This window comes from Trachurus japonicus, chromosome 17, assembly GCF_045865225.1.
Source record: "Trachurus japonicus isolate A0001 chromosome 17, Traja_1.0".
NCBI lineage: Eukaryota > Metazoa > Chordata > Actinopteri > Carangiformes > Carangidae > Trachurus > Trachurus japonicus.
Genome location: NC_140923.1, coordinates 16,193,637 through 16,202,920, shown reverse-complemented (window position 1 = coordinate 16,202,920; position 9,284 = coordinate 16,193,637). Strand labels below are relative to the sequence as shown.

Sequence of the window (9,284 nt, the reverse complement as noted above, 5' to 3'; positions counted from 1 at the left end):
ACAGCTATGGAGCAGACGTGGGAGTTATGAAACCTGACGTGTTTTAACTTATCAGCTTAACGGCGTGTAAAGGCTCTTAGAGGAAAAAATAATAGCCTACATTTATTGCACACAAGTGGCCTTAAACAAAAGTGATATTACAATAGTAGCCTAAACAGTAGTGAGAAGTAGCCTATTATTTAGCCTAATAATTTATTTAGCTCGCTACTCCATAGGCCTACTACAAGATACACGAACATTTTCCTGACCTACACATTCTCAAACTTATTTTGTTTGCACATGTTACCTCAAATATGTATATGAGATATGTATCCAGGCTTCTTTCCTTCTTTTCAAATGTGTAAATCTTTCCAACCTTTCTTACAATCTAGGCTGTTAATGTAGCGCTAATTAACCAGCTGAATGAGCACCTGTGCAGCGGAGTGATACATGTGGTTAAAAGTCCCATCTCCTCTCGTCCAATCAATTCACAAGGTCAGAACTATTTTTTTTTAATGAAGGTACTGTATGGCACAAGTTCTCAATTTATAAATTGGCATTCTCAAAATTATATTTAATACATTTTATTTTATTTTTCCTCATGATTAGCTATGTTAGCATCATTTTCTTTCCTCTCCTTAAGCTAATATTTTTTTTAATGAAAATATTGCATGCAGTTCTCGCATGACTTCTTGTGAAAAATGAATTTACAAATTTTAGAGGGAGGACAAAAGGTATGAAGAGGTATTAAAGAGGACCAGAGCTAGTTTTTCACCTGTAACATGTTTGAACAACTTGCAGATACTGCAAATCTTTCTTTATATTTATCCTTATTCCACGTTACAGTTAGATATTTTGTCTTCATTGAGGGTGTAATGAGGACAAAGTGTTGTCACGCTGGGTTTGTCACAAAACTGAGACTTGCACACTGTATAGTGAGCAATCACGTGCATGCTTGTTTGACGTATTTCCAGTTGCCACAGTGTCTGGTGTTTATACCACGAAGTAAAGAGGACATGCTGTCACTCATGTGCCAAATGGGTTGACCCTAACCGTAACCCTATTGAAAAAATGAAGTCAGATAAAACATGCAGTTTAATAAAATAACATAAGAAAAACACTCAGGACAGGAGCCTAGGGGAGGAACAAATAAACATGAAACAGAATTATCTAATCTTAGCCGTAAGTCCACTGTACATCAAAGAAACATACATTTACATTATTTGATGGTATCTATCTGATCAAGTTTAAAGTCAAAGGGTTTGATACATTAACTGTAGTTATTTTGTGGCCCTTTGGTTTCATTTATGTCTCTTTGTAGTTGTGTTTCCATCTCTCTGTTGTAGTCATTTTACTGTGTTTCATCTGGTGTGTGTTTTTGTGGGTGTCACCTGCTCAAAAATTGTAGCTTTCCATCCTTCACATGAATAGAGGCTCTTCAAAACATTTTGTCACAGCAGATACACACTGGCATCACTCACTGACATACACTAAATACAACAACAACATGCCACATACTATAATGTGCAACATGCTTATGTGTAAGACCGCTGTGAAATCCATTTGTTGTGTGCTGCAAGGGACAAAGGCAAGTTCTCAGAAATGTTATCAGATAGGGTAGATGTAGTCAGAAAGATTACAATCAACTTTCTTGTAACTTGATGTCGAAATATAGTCCTTCTGTGTGCACTGGTGATACTGGTGTTGCTTCATTTCACGGGTGTGCCTCACAGCGGTTGTTGGGCAGTAACTTTCAATTCCATTTCCTACCATACGATCAAATAGATGCAAACAAAATTGCAGCTGTATGAAATTGAATCTTTATGTGTTTTAACTTTATTGATATTCAGAAACAGACACCTTATGAACCAGGCACATAAAAACCAAACTGCAATGGATCGATCCAACCTGATTAATAATTATTACTGAAGAAATGTCAGTCAGTTTTTATTTTTTATGAAAGGGATGTCCCAAAAAAGAAAATACACATAGGGACACATAATGATAGCAGTAACTGTGGTGGTGAACAACCAGGATCTGTAAAGGAGGAGGATGAGGTTTTGGTTAATTATCATATGCAGTTGTGTTGATTTCAACTGCAATGTGTTGAAATCACTAACCAGTTGCCATTACTGCTCTGTTCTTGTCTTTAAATCCCAAAATTACACTATTTTAATTCTTATCCACCGTCTTCGACCAGACTGATCTCTTTGATCGTTTGCCATATGCTTTATATAATAATGCATATGAGAAGAGGTTGCCAATAGGGGCTCTTATGTCCATCCTGACACCCTGATTGTTGTCTAGAGGGTCCCATGGAGGTTCAAACAGGAGGCTATGAAAGCTGCCAGGACATTGCAACTTTATTTTCTTTTATTATACAATAGAAGATTTTTTTGTGTGTTGTCTATCACAAAAAAGTGTGTTGAATACCACTGAATTTTATGCAAGCAAGGGGTTAGGCATAATTCAGTTTATGTACCAAGATGTTCATTATAATCAAGTTTATGTAAGTAGAAGCCTAAAGGTTATATAACGATACAATTCAGTGTTGACATGCCAATCATATTTTCATTGATAGGATCAAAAAATGTCCATGGAGGGTCTGCAAGGGAAGGAAGCAGATATATCAGTTAAAACCCCAGAGGCAATAGGTTAAACAAACCCATTTCAGACAGTGCATTTGCATGTGGATGAATTATCTTGCATCGGCATACACCCCTTTAATTGCTTTATTATTCTGCACATGAAAGTGGTTGGTCAACAGTGGTTATATAAAGGCAGATGTGTGTTTCACAGCTGCATCAAACTCTTCAGTTCAGCAGCCATGGGCAAAAGTTTGTTGCTGGTCCTGTTGTCTCTGCAGGTTTTCCTGCTCTTCGCCGTCTTCTCTTCTACCGATGCAGCCGCTGTGATGAAAGATCCTCAAGTCCCCCCAAGTCTGGTGAAAAGATCTGCTGTAAGAACCTTTGGGTGCCGTAAGAACACCCTTGATTTAAATTGTATTTTTTTCTTTTTACTTGTTTTTTTTCTTTTTACCATTAGCTTGGTGGTAATGCTTGCACATAACAGCCTGTGAATTATGTAAATAGTATTTAGTACATAGAGTTTGTGATAGCTATCACAATTAAATACAAGGTGCATACCTGTAGGTAAAAGGGAGGACAAAAAATACATATTGTTTTGTTGCCTGTACTTAAATAATAACCGCTGTGTACTTACAAGCCTTTTGAGATGTAATTGACCAGCATAATGTTTAGCAGCGTTTTAAAATATATGGAACAAACACTGATCTCATTCTTGTTACCTATTGACTCTATACTTTATTCCACACTTATCAAATACTTAATAATTGAACTACTAGTTCATTTATATGTAATTTAACTTGTATGTTGTCTTAAGCTAGAGTCCTATACTTATGTCTCAACATAGCTCTATGACACAAAGGTAAAGAATTACATTGTGCAGGCCTTAAACTTGAAATGTTTGTTCTGTTTGAATTTTCAGTCTGCTCAGTCGCCGGTGAACAAAAATAGAAACCCTTATGGTGGCTCCAGACCAGGAATGTATGGAGTACTAGGAATACTAGTAAGTGCAAACTTCCAACTTACAAGACAGTGGTCATATCTCACAGACTCTTGAGTTCAATGGACGTTTAAGGATCATCATTGTCAGATTCTAACTTTTTTTTAATTTGCTCAAAGAAATGAAGTTGTACCAATGGTGGTTTGCTGCTGTGAGTCTTATCAGCTGCTCTTTCTTTACTCTCTGTATCTGTTGCAGCCCCCTCCCCCTCCACCTCCACCCACTCCTCCCAGGTAAAAGTTTATTTTTCTTGCTGACTAAAATGTACTTATCATAGCCACAGTCTTAATATGGTGATTTCAACATGTAGATATCAAGAGCACATTTCAAACTGCTTCGTTTGCTCAGTGGCCAGTGGTGATCCAGTTCGCTGGTGACAGTTGCCAAACTTTACATTAGCTGGATAGAAACAAGAAACTGCTTTCTTGTTTCTAAAATCGAGGACCCATGGTTGCAAAATTTGCCAATAATTTCTCTGCTAAATCTACCACAGTTATTGCATGTTGTAGATAGAAGAAGCTGATAAATTATTTGTTCTTCTGTGTAACATCTTGCTTTTTTTTGTTGCCATTCTCTCTCTTGTTTCTCCAGACCAGAGGATGAGGTGAATGCAGAGATAGATGCACTCCTCCGCTTCTTCATGAATGGAAAGTCATAATGTAATGGCTGCAATGCATACACACACACTGCACTAGCTTTAACATCTGTTCAAGCAAGAAACAGCATGTTATCGTCTCCTTTCCCTGCACTTTGACGAGACTTGTCACTTGGCATTGCTGCTAACAGCGACTGCTTGAGAAACCCTCTGCAAAATAAAGGCCTCACATTATGTTCAACATTATGTGCACCACTACAGATGTTATACATGTCACAAAAATGTGTTATTGATTAAAAATTATGCAAACCTAGAATGGTTGTTTTAATTTTTTCCATCATTTCCGTGTCTTGTGTTTCTTGTTTATGCAGCTGTTCACAATTGTGCTGATTGAGGAGTTACATTTCCATTTAAGCATTTGGCCAACACTTTAATCTTGTAAAGATGAAAATTGCAAATAAAAACAAGTATAAAAAAAAAAGATGAGGATAAACAGGTGAATATATGAAACCAGTATCAATAAAGTTTAAAAAATTAATAAATCATTAATAACACAAGATAGAGAACGAGTTAATCCTTCGATATCTGTAAATCTGTTGTGGTTAAAATATTCTGTAATAACAGCCTGTGGTTGAATCACACTTTTGTCACAATAGCACACTATAAAAAATGTGTTAATACAAGGGAAATGTCCTGCATTCAAAATCTTAAGCAAATACACAAAGTCCAATAGAAACTTCAGCAGGATCCTGTTGAGTGAACCTGAAGAAGCCAGATGTGAAAGTAATCTGTAACCAATAGTAACTAAAGAACCGCAATGTGTCACAATGCAAATATTTGACTTGATTTTATCATTTATTTGTCAAAACAACCATTCACACTCCTGATGGAGTAACTTATATCCTACTACCATAAGCCCCGTTGCCATTTCTGACACTGAAATGATTGAGTGCAGTTCTTTTAATGTCTAATTTCTGACCTTTAACCTTAAAGGTCCAGTGTGTATATGGGGGTAAAACTGTGATATCTATCATTCAGATTCTGGTTTGCAGCGCTCGCTCACTCACCCCTTCTGTCGGCAAAGTGACAGTGGCCTCACCTTTTCTTTTGTTTTAGTTTGTGTCTGCCTTATATTATGTATTAAACCATTTCCTATTTTATTTAGTGTCTGTTTGGGGTCATTGGTGGTGCGTTGTTACAGTATGCCCCTTAGGACGAACTGAGTTGGGGTGTAACACGGGACGACTGGGAGTATTTCAGGGGCATGGAGCGATGAGGTGAAGATTTAAACCATTTTACAATATGTCTGCTGTTTCCTACTCCTTCTTCTTTCCTTCTGCCTCTTCGTTGGTTTATTTATGCACGTGAAATGTGCTCTCTGGCTGGATGGATTTACCATTCGGGCTGCCGTACAAACATGGCGCAAGATGGCAACACTCTCTAAAGCAAGACCGGTACGACTCTATGTGTATATATAGAAGAATTATAAGGCTACGAAAACCAAACAATATAGCGATTATACACTTAAACTAATATATTCATGGGTAGTATATTCAGATTTTGCCAATAAACCTTTACACACTGAACCTTTAACACACCAAAAGACACACCCACAAGTGAAGGAATTAAGATATTTGTTATACCCATGTGTTGCTTTGTGTTCTGTGAATCTATGGATCATTATTGTGTAAAGACGAAACATTTCTTTAGTTCAACATTTATTATCAGCACTGATTATCTGCAAGGCCGTTACCAAGAATGACTAGCATCTTGCGGTCATGACTTGCTGATATTAATGCAGCACAACTGGCATCCTGTTGTTGCTTCACCTTTGTCCACTGTGGGTCGAGTGTGTGTATAAATTCGGGCCTGATGTTGGCTTCAGTACATCAGCCATGGACCGAACTGTGCTGCTGTTCGTGTTGTGTCTGCAGGCTTTCCTGCTCGTCACAGTCCCCACACCTGTTGATGCAACGCGGCAGAGAAACACTGTACCGTCTTTTGAACTGGTAAGAAGATCCACAGTCTGAGTGGATCCTTTCATATTGTTTTAAGGATTGTGTGTGGAGTTGCAGTAATTTCCATACAAAGAGATTTTCTGTGTAAAATGAAGTCTTCTGTTTTTTTTTAGGTCTGTGTGGAGAAAACATCATGGAAACAAACTCAGAAATGCTGCTCTCGCTCAAGACCAGGACAATATAGTCCCATTGTAAACGTTTCCTTCTTTCTTGTAAACATAGCAATACAACAATACTGATACTTGATACTGTAACTTGATACTGTAACTGTAACACTGACAATGTCCTCATTTCTTCATGTCCATCTCTAGGGGGAGTAGTTTCTCATTGAGTCCTGGTACAATCAGCTCTGATGCTCCACACCATACACCATGTTTCCAGAGACTGGAGGACCAGAGCGCTTCATCTCACTGCTGTTAATCTGCACTTGCAACAAAAGAAGAAGAAAACAACTGCAAAATGCTTCATATAGTTTCTAACACACCACTGTTCACATTTACATTCACAGTACACAGTACATTTGTATCACAGTAATGTTCATGGTACAGGGTTTATTCCATGATAAGAGACGATTTAGTTGTTAAATATAATTTGTTGTACTGAATTTGTGAATTTGAGAATGTGTATAGTGTATGTTCGATACATTAATTCATATATCATATTGGATTTGAAAGTGGTAGCTGTAGTGGTGGCTGTTCTATTGCTTATTGTCTTGTTTTACAAATAATCCAAGAGCTGCATAATGTGAACACAAGATGGAGTGATTTAATTCTTTGACAGCAAGTTCACTTTGTTTGTTTTGTTGGGCACAAAATAAATTGGTTGAAACAAACAAACATCCACAAATTTCCATTACTGCTTGTGTGTAAAGCAAGACCCGTACTACTGTATGTGTATATATAGAAGAATTATAAGGCTACGGAAACCAAACAATATAGCGATTATACACTTAAACTAATATATTCATGGGTAGTATATTCAGATTTTGCCAATAAACCTTTACACACTGAACCTTTAACACACCAAAAGACAAACCCACAAGTGAAGGAATTAAGATATTTGTTATACCCATGTGTTGCTTTGTGTTCTGTGAATCTATGGATCATTATTGTGTAAAGACGAAACATTTCTTTAGTTCAACATTTATTTTCAGCACTGATTATCTGCGAGGCCGTTACCAAGAATGACTGGCATCTTGCAGTCATGACTTGCTGATATTAATGCAGCAGGACTGGCATCCTGTTGTTGCTTCACCTTTGTCCACTGTGGGTCAAGTGTGTGTATAAATACAGGCCTGATGTTGGCTTCAGTACATCAGCCATGGACCGAACTGTGCTGCTGTTGGTGTTGTGTCTGCAGGCTTTCCTGCTCCTCACAGTCCCCACACCTGTTGATGCAGCACGGAGAGAGAGAAACACTGGACGGGTAAGAAGATCCACAGTCTGAGTGGAGCCTTTCATATTGTTTTAAGGGCCGTGTGGAGTTGCAGTAATTTCCATACAAAGAGATTTTTTTTTGGCCTTTAATGGACAGGACAGTTGAGAGAGACAGGAAATGGGGAGGCAGAGAGAGGGGGAATGACAGTCCGCTCGACGAAGGATTCAAACCGGGGCAGTGAGGACTTAGCCTCAACACATGGGGCGGGTGCCAACTGAGCTAAACACCGCCCACAAAGAGAATTTCTGCGTAAAAAAAGTCTTCATTTGTTTTGTTTTGTTTTGTTTTTTAGATCTGTGTGACGAACCATTCTTGGAACCAATGTAGTAAGGGATGCTCGGGAGATTGCCCAAATCCAAAACAATCTGGTTCTGCGGTAAACTTTTCCTTCTTTCTTGCAAACATAGCAAATCAACACATTTACAACATCTTAGAAATAATGGTTAAATCATCTTATTATCACTGTACCGTCTGTTGAACTGGTAAGAAGATCCACAGTCTGTGTGGAGCCTTTCATATTGTTTTAAGGGCCGTGTGGAGTTGCAGTAATTTCTAGACTTTCTGTGTAAAATAATGTTTTGGTTTTTTTTAGGTCTGTGTGGAGAAACGTCATTGGTACCGATGTAAGAGATGCTTGAGAAATTGCCCAAGACCAGGACAATTTGGTCCCGTGGTAAACAAATCAACAAATTTACAACATCTTACAAATGGTTAAATCATCTTATTACTCCTCTTTAATCATCATTATTTTATGATTCTTTTCATGGTGAAGACAGAAGATCAGGTCTGATGCTCCACACCATACACCATGTTTCCAGAGACTGGAGGACCAGAGCGCTTCATCTCACTGCTGTTAATCTGCACTTGCAACAAAAGAAGAAGAAAAAAACTGCAAAATGCTTCATATAGTTTCTAATCTTCAGTGTGATTTTCAATTACCAGAATTGTTAAATTGTTGAGGCAATCTAAAGGTTTAAAAAGTAGCCTACCTTGGTGCCCCGAACACACCACTGTTCACTTTCTCATTAAAACCCAAGAAGTCACGAGGAGTGGATGATAAGTACATTTGTATCACAGTAATGTTCATGGTACAGGGTTTATTCCATGATAAGAGACGATTTAGTTGTTAAATATAATTTGTTGTACTTATGTGAATTTGAGAATGTCTATAGAAGTGTATGTTCAATACATTAATTCATATATCATATTGGACTTAAAAGTGATACTTATTTGATTAAAAGTATATGGATTTCTCCTGTTCTATTGCTTATTGTCTCTGTCACTTTGTTTGTTTTGTTGGGCACAAAATAAATTGGTTGGAACAAACAAACATCCACAAATGTCCATTAGTACTGCTTGTGTATATATATAGCATATAGCATTGTCTATACATGTCACCATCATCATCATCATCATCAGACATTTCATCCGGGTTGATGTTTCCCAGATATTTCATGTTAAAATAAACAGGTACTATTGCCCTGACAGATATTATAGGCGTTTATTATCGCCAATTGAAATAACAAACAAAACAAGCCAGTAGATGAGTTGAGGGGTGATAATAGCGGTCCAAAAAAACCCCCCAAAAGTTTGAATCAAGCCGGTTGTTTCACTGTTTAATGACTGGAGAAATAAAACATAACCGTTAGAATTTCATTCTGAAACGTTGG

The 9,284-nt window shown here is 37.6% G+C and overlaps 2 long non-coding RNA genes across 2 annotated transcripts; both read left to right on the top strand.

Moving 5' to 3' along the window:
* The first annotated feature begins 5,845 nt into the window (after positions 1 to 5,845).
* LOC146970389 (uncharacterized) lies at positions 5,846 to 7,013 on the top strand. The gene is made up of 3 exons (XR_015038136.1): positions 5,846 to 6,168; positions 6,291 to 6,368; positions 6,489 to 7,013. It is a non-coding gene; the product is annotated as an uncharacterized LOC146970389 (long non-coding RNA).
* Positions 7,014 to 7,895: 882 nt separating this feature from the next.
* LOC146970388 (uncharacterized) lies at positions 7,896 to 8,616 on the top strand. Its single transcript, XR_015038137.1, has 3 exons — positions 7,896 to 7,990; positions 8,207 to 8,287; positions 8,387 to 8,616. It is a non-coding gene; the product is annotated as an uncharacterized LOC146970388 (long non-coding RNA).
* The last annotated feature ends 668 nt before the right edge of the window (positions 8,617 to 9,284 follow it).